We start from the raw sequence: 21921 nt of genomic DNA, 5'->3' as shown, positions 1-21921 counted from the left end.
TGATACCTATTCAACCACACTAATGTTCTAAACACAAATACTGTATGTAGAAGTGACAGCTGGTTATTTATAAAATTGTGTATATAGAAATGCAAACCAGCTTTTACACTGGAGGGTGTGCATCACACAGAGTGTGAAAATTCTTTCAACCCCTCAAAATGGATCTAGACTTCAAATATTCCACTCTCCCTACTTGCATGCAAGAATTTTTTAGCAATACTAAAATAATGACTGTTGGGAAAAGAAAAGAAAAGAAAAGAAAAGAAAAGAAAAGAAAAGATGAAATCAACAGGTGTTACTGGCATATAGAGAAAAGTAGAATCCTGGAGCAGAACCCCATAGCATGCTTCTAAACAAAGACCCCCCCTTCCATCCCCCGATGTAGTATCCAAGTTTGAATCTCAATTTTGGCTCTCCCTTGTTCAGTTTGGATGGGAAGCAGGCTAAAAAGCAGAAGACTTCCTGTCTCAGCTACAGAATACTGCCACTGCAGGAGCTTTGAAGAGAGAAGCAAGGATATTCTAGCTGATATGTCTGTACAGCACTCCATCTCTTAAGAGTGACCACCAGTGGGAAAAGCAGCAGTGTAAAGACATACATACATTCTGGGCCAGATCCTCAGCAAGTTCAAATTACGAAAGATTCACTGACATCAGGAGAGCTATGACAATTTACACAGCTGAGAATCTGGCCCTCTAGGTCAGTGGTTCTCAAACTTTTTTTTTCGTGGACCACTTGAAAAATTGCGGAGAGTCTCGGCGGACCACTTAATTATCTTTCCAAACGTTGTTTGTACCGTTACCTAACTATTGTAAAGCGCTTTGAATAAAAGAGCTATACGTGTGTGTGTGTATATATATAAATAAATAAAAAATAAACTTTTTTGTTCTACAAATAAAAGCACATAACTCATATTTTAGTATCAGTAGTCTTACTTTTCTAATGTGACAGATGTGCCCTCTCTCCCCCGCCGCAGCAGCCCCCGAGCTGGGGCTGGGAAGGAGGGCCATCTCTCCCTGGCAGCCGCAGCCCTTGAGCCGGGGAAAGTTGGGCTCTCTCTCTGTCTACCGCAGCCCTGCACATCCCAAATTCCCCCCACCCCCTCTTCTCACCCCACTGACCCTCCCACCTACCTCCTATTCCCCCCAAGGCCACCACCTCACTTTACATGTGTGACTCCTCCAGGGTCCAGGCACCTAATTAGTGGAGCCACGCCTGCATGCACCTTAGAGGGAACTATCTGTAGACCACCTGAATGGAGCTCACAGACTACAGTTTGAGAACCTCTGCTCTATGTCATGCCATTGGGCCAAATCCTTGTACTTCCCATTGCCTAGACCCTGAATCTTACCCTGTTCTCTTCAGAATGGCACCACACGCAGAAAATACACAAGAAACAGCTGGAGAGCAGCCAAATGGGACACATGAGTCCGCACAAGAGGGCTGATACCCTCAGCTCCCAGCGAAGCCAAAGGACACTCAGAACTTTGAACCTCTCTCATAATGAGTTTGGTTGTACAATAACTGAAAAGATTTGTTCAGTTGGAAAAAGATAGCAAAGTTGTTGGAATACACAAAAATTAGAAAGATAGACTAGGTAAAATGGGGACAAAATGTCCTGTTTTTAATGCTGAGGCTGCATTTCACATGGACATGATATAGCAGCATCCCCTGTACCAGGGTTTGACGATTTGAGGTCAGTAAGAATTATTGTTTGGCAGTTTCTTCCCTGCTTTTTAATATCTTTATGCTTCCATAGTCTCCCATTTACCTCTCCCTAGTCCACTGGGCTGCTCCATTTGTGTGTGGGGGTGTTAGAGGTAACATACCTCCCTAACAGCCAGTAATCAGGACAGTTATTGTGATATGTTCCCAGACAATAATATATAAATGAAAATGCCATTACCTGCCAAACATAGGTCTCCCCAAAGAGACAGAGTCTTCCTCAGTCTCTGCATTAACAATCTTCTTCCCCCCACATCCCAACACCTATTTCAAAGGCTTATATTAGGAACTATTCTCTGAATCTTAACACACAGATTTTAAAAAAAAGCCTTCCAAATGACCATTCTGGGTGTGAAAACTACAAAATATATACGGTGTATACTGTACATTAGAGTAATTGAAGGTGCATTCAGCCTTTTAAAGACAGCACTTTGGGGGCCAATTATTGCACATTATGTGGCTTAATTTTTTAAGAAGAAATATTTGGAACACCCACAATAAAACATTTTTAAATGGGTCACTGAAAACACAAAGAACAGTTCTGCATAAGCTCAAAAACTTGTTTCTCTCAAAAACAGAAGCTAGTCCAATAAAAGATTATTTCACCAACCTTGTGTCTCTAATATTCTGGGACCCACACAGCTAAAACAACACTGCGTAAACCCGCACTGAAAAATTTACATAATGTTCATACATTCTAATTTACTGCTCATTTCTGGCACTCCTACACAGAGGAGTAAACTGGAACAGCTCTTTGGGTGTTGCAACAGCACATCCAGTCAATAATCTGCAAGCTTAAAAAGTCTGAGAAGGGTTTATCCCGGACTAAGATCCAAAGAACTTGCTTTTTAAAAACAGTAACAAACTCCATAAATCACATATTTGCAATGCCAGACCAGTCATTTCAAAATTTCAGTTTAATATTAACTTGATAGCATGCAGCCAAGAAGAAAATTACTGGTGTATTTTCTAAATTTATGTGGATGGAAATAGGATGCGGGAGGCAGCGGGAAAAAAAAGAGAAAACATGATCCTGATCCTGTATTCATGACACTAAAGCCCATGGGACTTTTGCTGAAGGAATTAGGCCCCGTGTACATAAAGTATTTGGAGTCAGATTCACAATACTGTACAGTGACTGAATGACACTGGCTGGCCTGTGTCAATTTTAATAAAATAATTTCCCCTTCATAGTCTCAATTTTGCAACATACAAGAGGAAAGAGAAAGGGGGTACAGACAGCGCTCAAATTACAGGGGGCTCTGGGGAGGGCCAAGCCCCCTTACTACTTTTAGGGTCTACCTGTCTTACGGAACCCTGACTTCTTACTACTGTTTAAATTAAAGCAAACCACTTGATATTCTCAACTCCCATACTTCTTTCCCCATAATTTGAGCACTGGCTACAGAGGTGCGAGGAGAGGAAATTCTACTCTCTGTATCAGTGTAACAGAGCAAAGAAATGGACTTGTATGCAGCAGAGACTCCTACTACTACTGATTAATAATAATTTCTATGTGCTAGCACAATACATCTCTCATTTAGTTCCCCACCACCACCCCCCGTGTTAGGAATGGTTAGGGTGACCAGAAAGCAAATGTGAAAAATCGGGACAGGGGTAGGGGGTAATAGAGTATCAGGGTTGGACGGGACCTCAGGAGGTCATCTAGTCCAACTCGCTGCTCAAAGCAGGACCAACACCCAGACAGTTTTTTACCCCAGTTCCCTAAATGGCCCCCTCAAGGATTGAACTCACAACTCTAGGAGCCTATATAAGAAAAAGACCCAAAAATCGGGACTGTCCCTATAAAAATTGGGATATCTGGTCACCCTAAGCATAGTACACAAGCATAACAGCACAAAACAAAATGGTTCCCTGCCTCAAAAAGCGTAGATACTACTAGGTAAAAAGATAAATACGCTGTAAGAATCTCCATGTGTTGCCTTAAATAGAGTTTCCTTCCTTTTAAGGAAGTAAGCAAACGACAAGCCCCAATGTGACTAAATTCCAGTTTTGGGGGAAGCGGAGTAAAATTCTACTTACTTGCAAGGCTAAATGTAATGGTCTGGAGACAAAAGAGTTATAGTATTACTCAACTCTTCCATGTCAAAAATAAAGTGAGCAAACTCCAACTCTAGAATGCGTCACTATGCAGCATTAACTGTGCAAATGCACAATTAATCTGAAAAGTAATAGACCTATCTCAAGTCTTTTAATCAGTTGACAGCTCAGCTAGCAGCCTTAGTTTAGAAATGAACGTCTGTGTTTTCTGGAAGCAATGCAATACACTGAAATACTAAGAATTACTAACACTGCTGGTGAAAGAGTCAGTCTCTAGTGTAAATACCTCCACAGACAGTCTTAAAGAGCTGCAAACCACACATTTAAAGATGGAGATCAACTGGTAGCCAAAATGTTCGGATCAGGAGCAGTGACAATATTTTTCAAATTAAGAAGTAAGAAAACCAGGGATCTACAGAGAACAGATGATGAAAGGATAAGCGGGTCTGAAGAAACACAGTGTTCCACACACAATAACATATATATTATTTTTTGCATTGCCTCTAAAAATGTGTCTCATTGTTAGTTTTGTATTCTACAACTTGTTAAATTTAAATTAGGTACACATGTTGCTAACTGGAAAAAAAACAAACAGCCTTGCAATAACATACGCCTCTATTTAAAGTGACCTGACATTCTGTTTTGCAACTTGTTAATTTCTAAGGTGTCACACCACACAGTTCCTCTTACAAGGAGTCCTGCTTCCACTGAAATCAACCAGAGTTTTGTCACTGACTTCAGTCAGATCAAGATATGACCACAAAAGCCAAAGTGAGGTGTATATATTACCAGCAGCTCACAAAAAATTCAATTTACAATTGAAAACTCTCAGTATCTGAGTTTCCCCTAAGGTTTTGTTTCAAGTTACTGTTTTTGAAATAATAGCACTGTGATACATGTGGGGTAGATCCAAGATTTATGCCACAGGAACTGAAATATTTCAATATTTACTGACCAAAAAGAATCACAGCAGTGACCCTGTTGTCCTGCTGTCTTACATACACAGATCACCCCCCGCGCCCCAACAATTATCTTGTTCACATGCCCAGTCATGAGACCGGGCATGAAAAAAAAATATTCTGCAGCAGAACTAGAGAATAAACAAAAACAACATCAGACAGTACAGTGTGTTTTACTCAAGACTGTTCATGATTCTAGGACAGTCCCCTGCAAATCTGGACTTCTAATTACTTCAACGCAAAGTCAGTCACGTACCAAGAACATGTCTTATTGCTGCATGTCTTAGGGCAGCAGTAAGAATTAGAATACTTAGCACATACAGAGCTTTACATTTTCAAAGATTACCCCATTTTATAGATGGGAGACAAAGGTCAAGTTACTTGTCCACACAGCCAGACTCTAGCAGAAATTAGATTAGAATTTAGCATTTTCCAGTTTTCAATTTGGTTCTCATTTCTCTAGTCTATGCCATAAACTTCGTTGCTTTACAATTTTTTCAACTTTGCGGGAAGGGCATGATCATCAAAAGTCTGGAACTCTTATTTCTAAAAAGGTCTGTCCTTCAGGTGTCAAAACTTGAGGTATCAGTTAACCTGGAGAAAGGTGGATTACTGAGCCAGAAGGGATAGCAAATATGTTTTGCAGCAACAAACTTGGAAGGTCCATCTGAATAAAGTGTCAGAAACATATATAAGGGGATGTAGTAAGTTTAATTAATCAGATTAGTCATAAAATGTTTTAAGATTGGTATGCCAACACATCACCACATAATACAGAGAAAGCCAAGGCTCAGACTCAAATGCTAGGGCAGCACAGTTGCAGCTGTGCTGCTGTAGCGTAAACAGTTACTACAGTGACGGAATGGGTTCTTCCATTGCTGTAGTAAATCCACCTCTCAAGAGCCAGTAGCTAGGTTGCTGGAAGAATTTTTCCACTGACATAGCAGTATCTACACCGGAGCTTAGATTGGCTTAATTCCATTACACAAGGCATAAAATTTTTCACAACTCTGAGCGACATATTTAAACTGACCTAACTGTAGTGTAGACGAGCCTTTAATCCACACTTAAAAGTTGTATTGGCATAGTGTGAAAAAGGCCACACCACTGACCAACATAGTTATGCCAACAACAATGTAGATGCAGCTTTGATGATGGAAGAGTGCTTCAGTCAATGTAGCTAATATCCTTCAGGTAGATAGTGTTCCTACACCAACAGAAAGACCCCAGTTGGCATAGGCTGCGGCTACTCTAGAAGGCTATGCCATCATAGGCTGTGTTTACATTATGAAGTCTAAGAAAAAGGATTGAGACTTTTCAGTCTCAAGTATGAAAATAAAAAGGTACATGTGTCATAATAAAGTGTACCCACTTACGCTGGCTGTCGTATGGAATTATTGTTCGCTGTACTTTTGTAAGGAGCTGTGTGTCACACCATTATGCCTGCCTGAAACCACCACCACTTTGTTATCCAAAGAATGGGATCAAGAGATGAGAAAGAAGAGGACTGGGGGAATAGGGAGTGGATTCAAGGTCAAGAGAATAAATACAATTTGGGCTTTACTCCAAAGGAAAAAATAGTTACAAGATCAAGGAAGCAATTGTTCTATAAAAGAAATCCCCAAGTTCCAAAGCAAAGGCTTTTAAATTATTAGAGAAAACATAAGTATTTGGCCTTGATTTTCTCAAGTACGATTAGGCCAGGAGTGAAGTGGTCAGTAATTCCCTGCATCTTTGTTTTAGTTCATAAACATGATCACTAACTCTATTATGCATGAGAGAAGTCTTTAAAAATATTCTAAGTTATCAAAAACTAGTTGAAGTGTCCACTCAACAATGCCCTTATTTCTAGAATACAGTGAATTGTCATGCAGGAAGAAGAAAGTGTATCTAGCGTATAAAGCAGGGGTGGGTAAACTACGGCCCGGATCCAGCCCCTCAGGGCTTTGGATCCGGCCCGCAGGATTGCCCCCCGTGGTGCCGCAGATCCCGCGTCGCTCTCAGAAGCGGCCAGCATCACTTCTCTGCAGCTCCCTGGGGGGTGGGAGGCAGAGGGCTCCGTGCATTGCCCTTGCCTCCAGGCATCACCCCCGCAGCTCCCATTGGCTGGGAACGGGGAACCACGGCCAATGGGAGCTTCAGGGGAGGTACCTGGAGGCGTGGCAAGGGCAGCGCACACTGAGCCCTCCGCCTCCCATCCACCAGGGGCCACAGTGCTTCCTGGAGCGGCCTGGCATGGGGCCAGGTCAGGCATGCAGGGAACCTGCCCTGGCCCTGGTGCGTGCTGCTGCCACCCCGGCAGCCCGAACCCTGCCTGCACTCCGCACCCCAACTCCCTACCCTAAGCCCCCTGCCTGCACCTGGCACCCCTCCTGTACCCCAACCCCCTACCCTGAGCCCCCTCCTGCAGTCCGCACCCCTCCTCTGCCCCAATCCCTTGCCCTGAGACCCTTCCTGCACACCGCATCCCTTCCCACACCCTGCACTCCCTCCTACACCCCAACCCCCTACCCGGGCCCTGCATACAATTTCCCCACCCAGTTGTGGCCCTTGGCCCAAAAAGTTTGCCCACCCCTGGTATAAAGTGATATCCCTTTAAAAATTATTTAGATTGAAATATACTTATATAGCCTCTTTTATCCAAGATAGAGTTATTTTACAAACATTAATTGTTAACATCCCTGGGAGATAAATGTTGCAAGTCTCACAACCCCCATTTTACAGATCAGGAAATGGAGTCAGTGAGGTTAAGGATCTTGCTCAAGGTCCATTGCAAGACTGTGGAGGAGGTAGCATTAAAACCCAGGTGTCCCAACACCCATCCCTCTGCACTATGTTCCAGCCCATTAGTTCTCAGACTTTTGTACTGGTGACCCCTTTCACACAGTAAGCTTCTGAGTGCGGCCCCCTTTATACATTTAAAACACTTTTTTATATATTTAACATCATTATAAATGCTGGAGGCAAAGCAGGGTTTGGGGTGGAGGCTGACAGCTTGCGACCCCCCAATGTAATAACCTCGTGACCCCCTGAGGGGTCCCAACCCCCCAGTTTGAGAACCCCTGTTCTAGCCCATACTGTTTCTCTGATGAAAAAAAGTTTGCAATACACGTCTAACAAAAAAGTCAACTTGAAACAAAACAGAGGCTGTTATATAAAATTTCCTAGCCCTGCCAACATATTTCAACTCTGATCTGCAGGGACCATCTCTATATGCAAGAATGTAGTTCCATTTCTTTGCTCGAATTCTTTCTTGGTTGAGATTAACAGCAAGGATGCCAATTGTGAACAGAATTTTAAAATTGACTGAAGCATCTAGATCTTTTCACGCTGGCCAGCAAACAGATATCAGAAAGTCACTAGCTTTCATTTATCAACAGCTGTCAGATTCAGTCCAATGACTTTCAGGCAACAGAATCTATATCCCATTATCAGTCTTCTGAGCCCTTTCAGTCACTCGCTGCCTGCATTTTTTTAAACTCAGATTTTCAACCCATACCTAAAGTGTAATGTTTAATAACATAATTACTACTGTAGATTAAGCCACACTTCAAAGCCCTGAATGAAAATGGCTGTCACATCCAATTAGGCCCAATCTGTAAGCAGGAAAGGATGTTGTGCTGGTTAATGCGCACCAAGAGCCATTCGCACTTAACACCACAGAAGAGTGTTGTAGCAAGCATACACAGAAAGCGTTTCTCATATTATTTCAGTAAGTTTACAAAGAGATGCTGCTGAAAGTCAGCATGCTATCAAATATTTGTACTTTATTTCCATACATTCTTCTACACACAAAAAGTTAGGAAGAGAAAAAGAGTCCATAAGGAAATATAAATAAAAAAAAGTAAAAGTTATTTCAGGGCTCAAAAGCTCTAAGCTCGGCAATAAAAGATCTATCTTTAGACAGATCTAAAGACTAGGATTAAATGTAACTATATCCAAGACCAATCAAGGTGGTAGATTTGACTATAAAAGTAATCTAGCCAAGCAACTGCAGTTAACCTTCTTCAGTAGGAAAAAAAGCCAGTCAGCAGATCCTATTTAAGTGACAGATGTACATCGGGGGACAACACAAACCATATGTGTTTGTGTGCATTAAAACCTTTTCCAATAAATATATATTCTTTACTCTGCAAAGTTCATACAGGAGAGCGATATTAGCATTCAGTGAGATAATATAATTTAAAAATACAAGTATGATAAAACATTCACTCATTCAATACATATCCTATTCCAAGAGAGGCTTACATTCTTAACAGATGTAACAATTGTAATCCAGTATGGACAGTGTGCATGAAGTCAGATGCCAGACAGTGAGCAGTTAGCAATTTTGAGTCTATTCACATTTATTGGCTGATCTACTGACCACTGCAGCATATCTAAAATCTCTCTTAATAGCTATGCCATTCCATATAGTATTACATACAAATGCAGATGAAGTTGAAGAGATGTGTGTTAATAAAAAGTTTTATGATGAGCAAATCACAACAGTTAGAATTTTAAGAAATGCTGTTCACAGGGATGGTGTGAGGATTGATTAGTTAATGTTTGTAGAGCACTTCTGAAATGCTATGTGAATGCTAAGCACTAATTACATATTATGGTACACATACCACACACCCACTATCATCATTCTAAGGGCATAGCAAGGCTTATGCCTGGTACACAGTCTTCCCAGTCTGGCCTCAGTAGAGTTTTTTCATCTCTATAGCCAAAAAGTGTTCAGACAGTTCACCTTCACCCATTACCAGGAACAACATGTTCATGTCTGTCTGTAAACAACCTCAGACTTCCCCTCCCCACCCCATCCAGCTCTTATCTATTGCACATATGGTGCACCTCACTTCTTCCCCAGTTCTACTAGTAATCTCTCTTTACAATTAGCTGTCTAACTTCAGGGAGGAAGTGTGAGCCCTTAACATGTGCTACTTTCAGCTTCAGGAAATGGCTTCTGTTAGAGGGAACAGGGATGGTACATTTCAAAAATATATACAGTTCTTATCAAAGAGAACTAGACCCTCTCCCCACACCCCCCTCCCCCAAAAAGCCAAAACAGATGGCGTGCGTTTTTCCTTGGCGGTTATTGACCAAATCAAACTCTGGTGCAATGTCAAGCCTAGCCAAAATAAAGACTGGCGCAACCTGTCAGACTCCTCTTCCCATTTAAAACGTCAGGATTGAAGCAGCTGTTAGTCATGAGTAGGCTGCGAAATTCCCTATAAATCCACCTGTGCCAGAGAAATCTGAAATCGCTAGTTTCCAAAACGTCCTAATTCCTGACAAAAGACCGTTTTCTAAAACGGTTAAATTTTTAACCACACACACACACACACACACTCACACTCCTTTCAGGCGCTGGCATCTCACTTGTGGTTATATCACGTCCTGTTTCTTTTCAAAACCACCCGAGCCCATGAAGCTGTAGCAATACAGCCCCGGTGTGGGGCGGGGAACCGGCCCAAAGCCGGGTGGGGTGGGGAAGCGGGGTGGGGAGGAACTGGGCTGCGGGCCAGCCGCGGCCAGGTGAATTATTCAGGAGCGCTCCCGCCTCTCAGCTGACGGCACCTGCGAAACCCCAGCCGGCAAACCGAGCCGGGCAGCCAGGAGCCTGGGGAAGCCGCAACACAGGCACGGAGGCACGTTGGACACAATCCTATTACACAAGCCCCAAACCGACCCCCTCCTCCCGCCCCGGGGACGTCTGGGAGCCGCTCGCCCGGCTGGGAGCGGGGGCCAGGGACCGCCCCGGCTGTGACTTACCGGGCACCCTGCTCAGCATGTTGGGCGCGGGGGACCAGCCGGGCTCACCACGGGGCAGGAGGGTGGGACACGCGCGCTCCTCTCCCCAGGGGACGCGGGCACATCCGCGCACGCAGCCACCAGCTGGGGCGCAGCCCAGCGACTCTGCCCCGGCCGCCTGCCCGGGCGGAGAGCAGTAGAGCTGGGCGTGGCCCCGGCCGAGCCCCGGGCCAATCAGCGGGCGGCCGGGGGGCAGAGGGCTCCTGCCCCGGCCCGGCTCGCTGTCACAGCGCGCTGCACGTGGGAAGCCCAGCGCCCGGCCTTGGCAGCGAGTGTGCCCGGAGCGGGAGATCGCCTTGGAGGGTGAGGGACACGCGGGTAGCGGTAGCGTAGGGAGCGGGCCGGGTGCTGCTGGTCAGTTCCCCCAGCGCTTTGTTTTACCGGCACAGCGCTGAGCGGGCCAGGCAGCACCGCCGGCTTTAGGAAGTGTGGGGCCCAATTCGAACATTTTCAGCGGGGCCTGGCAGGGATGACTAAAAGAAAAAAAGCCTTTCATTTCTTAGCAACCGGTTCCCTATAAAAAGTTCTGATTTAAGGGATGTGCCACTGTATGTATTTTTTGTACCCATAGGGTTACCATACGTCCGGATGGCGATTTAAGAACCAAAAAGCCTGACATGTCCGGGAAAATACGGCTGTATGTTAACCCTACCTAAAGTTCTTTTTTAAAACGATGGGCCTGAACTAGACGTGAGCTCCATTTCACATGTGTGGGTCCCCACCACTCCCTGGGGGTGTGCTAGGATGACCAGATGTCCCGATTTTATAGGGACAGTCCTGATTTTGGGGTCTTTTTCTTATATAGGATCCTATTACACCCTACTCCCTGTCCCGATTTTTCACACTTGCTGTCTGGTCACCCTAGGGTGTGCACATATGTGGGTCCCAGCTGCTCCCTGCCCCCCTCATTGAAGCAGGTGTGGAGGGTTTCTGCCCTGGGAGCTGCAGGGCACCACTGGACATGGGGCTGGCTGGAGGCAGGGCAGGGGCTGACTGGAGGTAGGGTCTGGCTGCAGGCAGGGCTAGGGATGCGGGTCTGGCTGGAGACAGGGATAAGTGGGGTGGGCTGGCTGGGGTCAGGCAGGGGTGTGGCATGGGTTGGCAGGGCTGGAGACAAAGGAGTGCGGGACTGGCTGGCTTCAGGCAGGGGAGTGCGGCAGGGGTTGGCTGGAGACAGGCCAGGGGGTGCAGGGCTGGCTACAGGCAGGGCAGGGGGTGCAGGGCTGGTGCGGGCAGGGGTGTGTGTGGGGCTGGCTGGCTTTGGGCAGGGCCGCAGGGGGGTGCGGCAGGGGTTGGCTGTGGGCAGAGGGTGTGGCAGGGGCTGGCTGTGGGCAGGGGATGCAGGGCTGGCTGCAGGCAGTGGCAGGGCGGGGGGGGCGGGGTTTGTGCGGGCAGGACAGGGGGTGCAGGGCTGGTGTGGGCAGGGCAGGGGTTGCAGGGCTGGTGCGGGTAGGGGGTGCAGCAGGGGCTGCCTGGAGACAGGGGCTGGCTGCAGGCAGGGGGTGCGGGGCTGGCTGGAGATGGGCTGGCTGCAGGCAGGGGGTGCGGGGCTGACTGCAGGTGGGGCAGGGGATGTGGGGCTGGCTGGAGACGGGCTGGCTGTGGGCAGGGCAGGGGGTGCAGGGTAGGTGTGGGCAGGGGGTGCGGGTACAGCCCACCCTGTACGGTAAGTGCCCCCTCCTTCTCCCTCCCCCACCAGGGTAGCAGCAGCAGCCCGGGGCTCGTGGGCTATTTAAAGGGTCTGGGGCTCCCCTGCTTCCACCGCCCTGGCCCTGTAAATAGCCGAGGGAGCCCTGGGGAAGCGGCGGGGCTCCGGCGGCTATTTAAAGGACCAGGGTGGCAGAGGCAGCTGGAGCCCCGGCCCTTTAAATAGCCCCCAGAGTCCCCCGCTATCCCAGGGCTCTGGGGGCTATTTAAAGGGCCCAGGACTCCCCTGCTTCTACCGCCCCGGCCTTTTAAATAGCTGCGGGAGCCCTGGGGAAGCGGTGGGGCTCCAGTGGCTATTTAAAGGGCCGGGGCGGTAGAAGCAACGGGAGCCCCGGACTTTTTAAATAGCCCCCAGAGCCCCGCAGCCCTACCCCAGGGCTCCAGAAGTGGGGCTCTGGTGGCAATTTAAAGGGCCTGGGGCTCCAGTCCCTTCTGGGAGCCCCAGGCCCTTTAAATTGCCCCCTGGAGAAGCTGGGCCACCCCGGTACCAGGGCTTGGGCGCGGGGCCCTCTTAGGAGCGGGGCCCGATTCAGGGGGATTGGTTGAATTGACCTAAAGCCAGCCCTGCCAGGCAGAGCCTGTGGGGCAGGCTGAGGGGCTGGGCGGGGGAGGTGCTGGAGTTGGAGGGAGGTGAAGAGGAAACACTCGGGGAGGGAAGGACACGAGGAGGTGGATGGGGGGAGATAGGGTAGGACGGGGGGAGAGAGGGGGCCGAGGGGGAGGGCAGGGAGGATGCAGCCACCGGGCGGGTGGGGACTGAAGGAGGGCAGGGTCTGTGAGCAGATGCAAGGTGGAAAGGGTTTTAGGAGGGGGGAGAAGGGAGGGTTTCGAAAACGGGCATTTGAGGAGAATGGGAGAGGGGTGTTGAGGGAGGGCAGACAGAGTGGATAGAGCGGAGAGGGGGTGAAGGATGAGGGGATGGTCAGGAGAAGGATGGGATGAGGAGAGTTGTAGAAAGAAGCTGGAGAGGCTAGGGAAGACAGAGGAGACAGTGGACATTTGCAATGCGGGGAGAAGGAGCTTGGGGGAAGGAATGAGCTACTTGGGGAGAAGGAGGAGAGAGTCTGGAAACTTGGGGAGAGGAAAGAGGAATGGGTGCAAGAGGAGGAGGAAGGTCAATAGGATGTGGGGGATTTGGGGATAGAGAAGAAAGACTTTGGAAGTTTGGCCAGATTGGAAGAATGGCCATACTGGGTCAGACCAAAGGTCCATCCAGCCCAGTATCCTGTTTACCGACAGTGGCCAATGCCATGTGCCCCGGATGGAGTGAACCTAACAGGTAATAATCAAGTGATTTCTCTCCTGCCATCCATCTCCACCCTCTGACAAACAGAGGCTAGGGACACCATTCCTTACCCATCCTGGCTAATAGCCATTAATGGACTTAACCTCCATGAATTTACCCTGTTATAGTCCTAGCCTTCACAACCTCCTCAGGCAAGGAGTTCCACAGGTTGACTGTGTGCTGTGTGAAGAACTTCCTTTTATTTGTTTTAAACCTGCTGCCTATTAATTTCATTTGGTGGCCCCTAGTTCCTATATTATGGGAACAAGTAAATAACTTTCCTTATTCACTTTCTCCATACCACTTAGTCCAAGCTGAAAAGTCCTAGCCTCTTTAATCTCTCCTCATATGGGACCCATTCCAAACCCCTAATCATTTTAGTTGCCCTTCTCTGAACCTTTTCTAATGCCAGTATATCTTTTTTGAGATGAGGAGACCACATCTATACGCAGTATTCAAGTTGTGGGCGTACCATGGATTTAAATAAGGGCAATAAGTTATTCTCTGTCTTATTCTCTATCCCATTTTTAATTATTCCTAACATCCTGTTTGCTTTTTTGACTGCCTCTGCACACTGCGTGGACATCTTCAGAGAACTATCCACCATTGGGTAAACCCTACCCAAAGCAGAGTTTTGACCCTGAAAAAGCAGACGTGCTAGAGAGTCCATGAAATCCACTGGAGACTTTGCTATTGCTACTTAATTTAGATGGAAGGGGGCAAATACTATGGTGATGGTTGGCAGTATAAAACCTCAAGATAGATAGAAAACAAGGTACTTGTGCACTGGTATGTGCCACAAGGCTGTGTTGAAACAAATGCCTATTGGGAAAGACCACTAGTAACCGGCTCTTCCTTCTTCAGCAGCATTGTGGGGAAGGATACCAGTGGGCTCCAAGGCAGACTGCAAAATCCTTCCATTTGATAGTTATCCTAAACAGTATTTTTTCATTCTATCACTGTACTATGCAGTCATCACGGTGACTTTTATCCTGCACCATTGACCTCAATAAGCATAGGCTGAAACGCTGTAAGAGGTATACTACTCTGGAGAAATGCATATTTCAGGGCCACCCAGCCACTTTAACGCTACTTCCTCCTACAACACCATTATTTACAGAATCCAGGTAATAAAAAAAATATATTTAACAAACTCACAACAATTGATTGGTCAGAGTTAGGTTTGCGTTGCAAAGAAATATACTTCCTGTATATGTGATAAGAATAATTGCTTATTATGACTGTAGTGTAATATTTGTGATGCACTTAACTATTCATTTCTTTGTTGTTAAAACACTTGGGTTTTGTAAGTAGCTTCAAAAGTGAGTACACTGTTGTCACTTAGCAACTTGAACTAGTTTGTGAAACAGTTTTTTAATTTAATATATTATGCACTTTTTTAGCCAGAATCAAGAGAGACACAGTTCAAAGGCCAACCTTTGTCCCTCCAAAGATATACAGTAATACTAATTACTTTGGGTCAAGAAGGGGAGTTCATCTTGGTAAAGACTGAACAAAAACTAAATCAGAATTCAGCATTTTATACAGATCTTACTAGCCACCCCACTATGTCCTTATGTAAGGGGTTGGGGATGCAGAAGCCAGAGAGGGGAACCCCCTTCCACGAAGAACATGTTACCTGGGATTGGCACAGGAACCAGCATTTCAGCCTTTATGTTTAACAGTGCAGCTGCTTTGTAGATTCTTCTCATCCCGCCCCACCCTGTTTCTCTCCTCTTGAAGGAGAAGAGACACACATTAAAACATAAGAATAGAACTACAGAATATGAAAAATATTGCAGCCTCATCATCTAGTAAAGACACACTAACTCATTGCCGTAGGATGCTCATCCTCTCATGTGATCATACAATATGCTGCTTCTTCTAACTTATGTAAACAGATCTTTCAAATTCATATAAATGTAATATTATCTCCATGCTTCGCCTTAGTATTCTTGTGTGTTCTTGTTAGACAGATTTTAGGTCTCTTGAAAGTTAGCAAAACTTTTATATAGAGAGCAAGTATGGTCCAGTGGCAAGAGCACTAGCCTGGAACTTGGGAGACAGCGTTCAATTCCCTGTTTCACCACATACACCTCTATCGCGATATAACGCTGTCCTCAGGAGCCAAAAAATCTTACCGCATTATAGGTGAAACTGCGTTATATCGAACTTGCTTTGATCCGCCGGAGTGCGCAGCCCCGCCACCCTGGAGCACTGCTTTACTGCGTTATATCCAAATTTGTGTTAGGGTAGAGGTGTACTTCCTGTGTTGACTTTGGGCAAGTCACTTACTCCGTGTCCAGGGCCGGCTCCAGGCACCAGCTTGCCAAGCAGGTGCTTGGGGCAGCCACTCCGGAGAGGGGCGGCACGTCAGCTATTCGGCAGCAATTCGGCGGATGGTCCCTCACTCCTGCTCAGAGTGAAGGACCTCCCGCCAAATTGCCGCCGCAGACCATGATCACGGCTCACGGCTTTTTTTTTTTTTTCGCCGCTCGGGGCGGCAAAAACCCTGGAGCAGGCCCTGTCCATGTCATCTTTAGTAAAATGAGGATAGTAGCATTTTCTACTCATAGAGGTGATACTAAATAAATTCAAGACTATGGGGTGCTTTGTATTATACTAATAGTGGCCATGTATTAAGTACCAAAGATATTTGCCCAATGTTAGGTTCTAGTCTGTTGCTGAAGTACTGTGTGGTTGCCATGTTGCAGTATAAACACATAATTTGTCAATTACCATAATTTACTATGTCCTTTGTATCCACTTTGTCTCCAAAAGACAGTTGTTTCTTTTTCAGCAATACAGCTATACTTGCTAAGATCACACAGACACTTAAATCACTGGAGTGGTTTATCTAAAGGAATTTTGCAGTTTAGATCCAGTATAATAAAAATATCTCTGATAGAGAGTTAATTTCTGGATGTGGGAATATACCATTTTCAGAAGCCTAGAATATCTGGATATTCTCATCACACATGCAGGAAGGAGTCTTTCCCAAAACACACTGCACAGAACGTGTCAGCTAATCTACTCAGTATATTGGCAAGACACATTCTAAGCAATATTTTTATTTGAGTCTCTAAATGCACTGGCACATTTGTGCAGGTATGTCAAAGAAAAGCTTAGTACACTTTTGGGACCTTGGTAAATAACGACTATTCTCTTTCTTCATTTTATTTTTAAACTAACTCTCTAGCACACCTTTGCTCCTGGAGGTTTTCTTGTTCATTCATTGCAGAAATTTGAAGAAATGTTCTTTATTATTACTATTTTTATTATTATTAATTATATGTATTACTGCACTGCCAACATTAGTCTGTTAAGTCTTCCTGAACTTTTTTTTTTTTTTTTTAAGGAATGTTGTGGTATTTCTGTTACAAAGATCTGCCAAATTCGGGCCCACGATGATTCCTAGTTATATCATTCAGTATTGATTTAACTGACTAATTTCCTACATCCCTATGCTATTTCTGTAAACTAGAGTTCTTTTCGATGTCATCTAGAGACTATCCATCCAGTATGGCCTCCTCAAAGTCCGCAGTTTGTGAACCCAAAAACTTCTCTCATCAAAGTCATGGGAAATATATTTAACAGCCTTGGAGAAAACTCTCATTTTAGCAGAGTATGCACTTATCACCACTGCATTTATTCTAAATTTTTTTTTAATCTGATTTTTAGAGTGATATTTCACCTGCACCTAGGCACCATAAGCAATAGTTGGGATAACAGCAATTCTGTTGTTTTTAGTCAAGAAAAAGTGTTTGGTTCTGGAAAGCAATAGCCAGGATCCTATTCCTTGAGAGTCACAATTGCTGTGTATTTTGCAGGTACTGACCCCTGAACATCTGCTCAGGTATATTTGAAAATAAAAGGGGATTTGACATCTTGTCAGTGAGATGCTAATGTACGTTCAGATTAAAGAATTAAAGTAAACAGCTGTAATTCTTCCTCCGTTAAATCTACTATGCTTAGTTTACATCTCTTCATGCTGTTGTTCAAAGTTTTAGCCTTCCAGCTGTTTGTAGCTACATGTTTTCCTTAGTGAGATAGTAATTATTACATTAAGATCCTCTAGTTTACCACTGTTTATTACCGATGAAGCATCAGTGCCTTTGGGATTTTCTTCCACCGAGATTTAATTTTCCATTTCTGTCATTTAGATTTGTGAACCTTTTTGTTCTGCTATGATTTGCAGCAACCTCCACTTTGAGAAGTAAATATGTAGGGATAATATCAAGGCCCAGGTCCCTATTAAGTAAATGGTACAGTCCCACTGGCTTCTGTGGGAGCAGAATTTACTGCTTAGTCTCTTTGCATTTACTTCAATGGGCTTTGGGTCAGGCCCTTAGTCAATCCTCGCAGCAGTGCTACATTAATATCCACCAACAAATGACTCACTGTAAACCGAACAAACAATCTCTACTGTGCTGGTAGGTTTACTTCCTGTATTGATGTTCTTACTCCTCCTCTAAAAACTACAGTCTTAAAAATATGCAATAAAAGCAATATTACTTTCCACTGATAGTGAAACCCTGGATGTTAATGAAAAAAGAAAAGAATTTTCTGTTTGTACTAATCACAACGAATACTGTTAATACAATCTTATTTAACTTCAGAATAAGACTTTGCACAGCAAAAAGAAAACTCCAGTTAAATCAAATGGTAAAGAAACTTAAGTCCAATTCCACTCATAATTTTTCAAATCAGAGGACTACAGAATCGGTACAGCTGGTAAATCAGATTGCACTTTAGTAAGTAATCCTAGACAAAGGCAACTGTACAATTCAGTAAATACAAATCAGGTCAATTATATTGCATTATAAAATAACCAACCACATTGTTTCACATTATGTCAACACAAGAAATAAAACAGTAGTTCAAAGGTGTTTAGAAAAATAAAAATTGAGTATGGAGAATCTTACATATGCAGCATATACACACTTTTGAATGTAGTTACAAGAATATGATTGTAAACCATAAATATGTGGAATCTTCATTTAATGTACATTAAGTATTCTCTTTGTATTGCCATTAGATAATGTAACTTTTTGTCTGTGTGAAACTTGCTGTCAAAAACAAATATTGGTTTACAGTAGCTTCGATGTTAGTGTATCAAATCTGAGCTGAGTTTTTATTTAGCTAAGAATTATTTATGTCTTATGTTGAAGAAAGTCTCTGTGGAGTTTCTTTATAGTCATTGGTGTTACCAGACAGAATAACATAATTCTAGATAGCTGAAGAATATTGTGATAAGCCTGCTGAGTTTAGAGAGAACTTCCAGTGATACTCTAGGAAAGTTCCTATCTATTTCTCGCTACACAACTGAGTTTCCAGTTCTCAGACATGGTTGCCTAGTTCTAAGATTAAACCTCAAAAATTCTTATTTCAGTAGTTCTAACTTCATACACAAATTCTCTCTGTATCCTCCCTCCTGCCCCATGCTGAGTCTTTAACTTAAACACTTCTAAATATCCTGTGTTACTTGTAATATATTTCTGTGTTAATGAGAGATTGAATGTATAAACATGTCAGTGTTACAAGTTAATGGTAAATCTCTTTTTCTAGTTCTCAGTCAAGGGGCTACCTACTGTATATAAGTAATTTTAAATGTTACTAAAGAATAGAAAGTATTATACAAACTGAACTTTACTGTACCAGGGAAGGGATGGCCTTGCTTCTCATGCTCAGAAATGGCCAGTAAGCATCTTCAGGCCATTTATTAAGAGTTGCATTAAACACAAATGTTGCTAATCTATCTCTAGGAAGATAACATAAAAACATTCAGTAAATTAGTAATAATGTCACCTATTATACGGCACAGTCTACCTTGACAACACTAAATAAATAAATACACACTTTAAATAATACACATGTTGTTTCAAAAATCATTTAAGGTAGCCAAGCAACAACAATGTACTCACCTTTCATATCATTTACAAAACCCAGGCACTTGAAAACAAGGAAATGCATAAGTGCTTCACAAATATTACATTGTAATCATAATAAACAATTATTCTTATTAAGTAAATATAAAGAACATGCATATTTCATTGCAACACAACAATTCTAATTCTGACCAATGGATTGTTGTGAGTTTTTTAAATTTTTTTTTTTAGGGCTGTCAATTAATCGCATTTAACTCACGCAATTAACTCAGAAAAATTAATCGCAATTAAAAACATTAATCACGATTAAGCATAGGTTTAATCACACTGTTAAACAATAGAATACCAATTGAAATTTATTAAATATTTTGAATGTTTTTCTACATTTTCATATATATTGTATTCTGTGTTGTAATTGAAATCAAAGTGTATATTTTTATTACAAATATTAGCACTGTAAAAATGATAAAAGAAATAGCATTTTTCAGTTCACTTCATACAAGTACTGTAGTGCAATCTCTGTCATGAAAGTGCAATTTAGAAATGTAGATTTTTTTTGTTACATAACTGCACTCAAAAACAAAACAATGTAAAACTTCAAGCCCACAAATCCATTCAGTCCTACTTCTTGTTCAGCCAATCTCTAAGATAAGTGGTGGGCAATCTGCAGCCCTCAGACCGCACACGGCCCGTCAGGATAATCCGCTGGTGGGCCGCCAGACCGTTGGTTTACATTTCCACAGCTGTCTGCAGCTCCCAGTGGCCGTGGTTCGCCGTTCCTGGCCAATGGGAGCTGCGGGAAGTGGCGGCCAGGCCCACGCCACTTCCCGCAGCTCCCATTGGCCGGGAACGGCGAACCGCGGCCACTGGGAGCTGGGAGTGGCTGTGCAAATGTAAACCAATGGTCTGGCGGCCCGCCAGTGGATTACCCTGACGGGCCGCGTGCAGCCCGCAGGCTGCAGGTTGCCCACCACTGCCTAAGACAAACAAGTTCGTTTACATTTACAGGAGATAATGCTGCCCTCTTATTTACGTCACCGTCAGAAAGTGAGAACAGGCATTTGAATGGCACTTTTCTAGCCAGCATTGCAAGATATTTATGTGCCAGATATGCTAAACATTTGTATGCCCCGTCATGCTTTGGCCACCATTCCAAAGGGCATGCTTCCATGCTGATGATGCTCATTAAAAAAATTAAATTTGTGACTGAACTCCTTGGCGGAGAACTGTATGTCCCCTAATCTGTTTTATCCACATTCTTCCATATATTTCATGTTGTAGCAGTCTCAGGTGATGACCCAGCACATTGTTCATTTTAAGAACATTTTCACTGCAGATTTCACAAAACGCAAAGAAGGTACCAATGTGAGATTTCTAAAGATAGCTACAGCACTAGACCCAAGGATTAAGAATCTGAACTGCCTTCCAAAATCTGAGAGGGATGAGGTGTGGAGAATGCTTTCAGAAGTCTTAAAAGAGCAACAATCTGATGCAGAAATTACAGAACCCAAACCACCAAAAAAGAAAATCAACCTTCTGCTGGTGGCATCTGACTCATGATGATGAAAATGAACATGCGTCGGTCTACACTGCTTTGGATGGTTATGAAGCAGAACCCATCATCAGTATGGACGCGTGTCCCCTGGAAGAGTGGTTGAAGCATGAAGGGACATATGAATCTTTATTGCATCTAGCATGTAAATATCTTGCAACACTAGCTACAACAGTGCCATGCAAACGCCTGTTCCCACTTTCAGTTAACATTGTAAACAAGAAGCAGGCAGCATTATCTTCTCCAAATGTAAACAAACTTGTTTGTCTGAGCAATTGTCTGAACAAGAAGTAGGACTGAGTGGACTTGCAGGCTCTAAAATTTTACATTGTTTGATTTTTGAATGCAGTTTTTTTTGCGCATAATTCTTCATTTATAAGTTGCACTTTCATGATAAAGATATTGTACTACAGTACTTGTATTAAGTGAGTTTAAAAATGCTATAATCTTTTGTTTTTTTACAGTGCAAATATTTGTAATCAAAAATAAATACAAAGTGAGCACTGTACACTTTGTATTCTGTGTTGTAATTGAAATCAATATATTCAAAAATGTAGAAAACATCAAAAAATATTTAAATAAATGGTATTCTATTATTGTTTAACAGTGCGATTAATTGGAAGATTAATCACGATTAACTTTTTTAATCACTTGACAGCCCTAATTTTTTTCATTGTCTTGATTCTGTACCTAAATATTTGCTTCCTGAGATACCTCTAAGGAGAAAATGTCAGTTAATATAATTATCAGTTGACAGTATTTTTATAATTATAATTGTTGCTTCTGCAGAATACTGTTGGCTGGGATTTTCAAAGGGGACTTTTAATATGACTTGTGCACCTAGTCTCCTTAGGCCCCTATGAATAGCAGTCATTGTGAATATATACAGTCCAGTGGGAAAAGCGCATAACATTGATTTGTGCTAAAATTATGTATGTATGTGGA

General features: G+C 43.7%; 1 protein-coding gene across 50 annotated transcripts in view; it reads right to left on the bottom strand.

Moving 5' to 3' along the window:
* Positions 1-10672, bottom strand: part of MICAL2 (microtubule associated monooxygenase, calponin and LIM domain containing 2) — a 198599-nt gene extending 187927 nt beyond the window's left edge. For all 50 annotated transcript variants that reach the window (XR_006176557.2, XR_006176558.2, XR_010600970.1 and 47 more), the window contains exon 1: positions 10506-10672. The gene's annotated coding sequence lies outside the window, so the exon portion shown is untranslated. The remainder of the gene's footprint in view (positions 1-10505) is intronic.
* Between the last annotated feature and the right edge of the window lie 11249 nt (positions 10673-21921).

This window comes from Chrysemys picta, chromosome 4 (assembly GCF_011386835.1).
Source record: "Chrysemys picta bellii isolate R12L10 chromosome 4, ASM1138683v2, whole genome shotgun sequence".
Classification (NCBI taxonomy): Eukaryota; Metazoa; Chordata; order Testudines; family Emydidae; genus Chrysemys; species Chrysemys picta.
This window is presented reverse-complemented; position numbering and strand designations above follow the sequence as displayed.